This window comes from Haemaphysalis longicornis, unplaced genomic scaffold (genome assembly GCF_048455015.1).
Source record: "Haemaphysalis longicornis isolate Haplotype H1 unplaced genomic scaffold, Haemaphysalis longicornis Haplotype H1 scaffold_1, whole genome shotgun sequence".
NCBI classification, from domain to species: Eukaryota; Metazoa; Arthropoda; class Arachnida; order Ixodida; family Ixodidae; genus Haemaphysalis; species Haemaphysalis longicornis.
Window position 1 is genome coordinate 203,141,242 of NW_027526203.1, and position 1,799 is coordinate 203,143,040.

Sequence of the window (1,799 nt, forward strand, 5' to 3'; positions counted from 1 at the left end):
ACGGCAAACTTTAATGGGTTGCAACGTTGAGCTCAGCTTGGGAAAATTACTGCTATCACTGCCCTTGCAAAATCATTTTGTGGGATGTTTGGAGAGTAGGACTGCCTTTTTTCCACCAAGGCTGGGCTAAGGTTGACGTCACCCTTTGCATCAGATGCTTTGACAGGCTCGACTGAGAGCCTAATTTTGTTTCTTGTTACAGTGCCATTTGCTTTCATGCCGGCTGAACGTGCACTCCCGACAGGGGAAATCAAGAAGGCCAGATGGCATTGTCTTGGCGCACCTTCTGGTTTGTCCCAGGAAACATTACTTCTGTCGGGCACTTCATGTGCCCTTTAGAAAAGGCCTACTCACTGCCGTGGCTTTTCGCTTTGTTATTCCCAGGCCAAAAAAACAATTGTGTCAAATGGAACCATTTGCATTTTCAAATGGTTCCATTTGAACTAATTGTGGTTTCGGCAAGTCCAAATGAACCTCCAATTGTTTTTTTTTTCTCGCCTTGGTTCACACATTGGCACACGTGCTAGTTAGTGCAAATTTGTTTCGATGAGTCAGGTGACAAGGGTGTGAGGCAGAAAACGTGTACCAGGCAGAATAGAGCACAAACTAAAAAGAATTTGACCCAATCAAGGTGTTTACATTGCTTGCAGCTCCCCAAAGTACACCAAACATGCCAATGTGTGAATAACAAAGCGAAAAGCCACGGCAGTGAGTAGGCCTTTTCTAAAGGGCACATGAAGTGCCCGACAGAAGTAATGTTTCCTGGGACAAACCAGAAGGTGCGCCAAGACAATGCCATCTGGCCTTCTTGATTTCCCCTGTCGGGAGTGCACGTTCAGCCGGCATGAAAGCAAATGGCACTGTAACAAGAAACAAAATTAGGCTCTCAGTCGAGCCTGTCAAAGCATCTGATGCAAAGGGTGACGTCAACCTTAGCCCAGCCTTGGTGGAAAATTGGCAGTCCTACTCTCCAAACATCCCACATAATGATTTTGCAAGGGCAGTGATAGCGGTAATTTTCCCAAGCTGAGCTCAACGTTGCAACCCATTAAAGTGTGACGTGACCTGAAGTCAGTCCATAGGCAACACTGCATTGTCGCAATGTCCCGCGCACTGCGGTCAAGCGGACAGGGTGCATGAACGTAAACAACCCAGCAAATTACGGGCAATTCCTGCTGATTTTCGTTATTTATCTCTTCTCTGCTTCTTCAGACTACAAACCCCCATGCTTGTCGTGCACACTTTTCGTCATCTGTTGTGGTTATTTCATAAATTGTTCTCACTAAGCTTGCAACTACACTACTACTACTGTGTGAACCCTTACATTTTTCTTACTTTACAAGCAGTCATATGAAACGTCACCGTAATGTTTGCCTTCCCTTGCTTTTGTTATTTTTTTACAAACAGGTGTCATTTTTTTCCTCTATCGTGACTGATCAAGTAGAAACCTGTAAATGTATAGCTTTTTATTTCTTTTTTGGGGGAAAGTTGTACAGTTTCCCTAAATAGTTGCTATTGTGCTGTTAAAGTGCACTTTTGCATGTTATTTCTTTTGGCCCAGCATTCAAGTAATAGTGCACTGATCCGTCTTTGTTCTTGTTTGTTAGGTCTTGTTTTTTCAACGTGTTTAAAATAATTTTACAAATGATTAATCTGTCATTAATGAGTTTGCTTTAGTTTTGTGCATGTGCTTTTCGTTAGGATAATTTTGTCTTTTCGTTGAAGAATATATACATTTTCACACTCAGGCCGTGTTATTAGGCTAGCATGAAAGGCATAATGATTTTCACTCACTATAT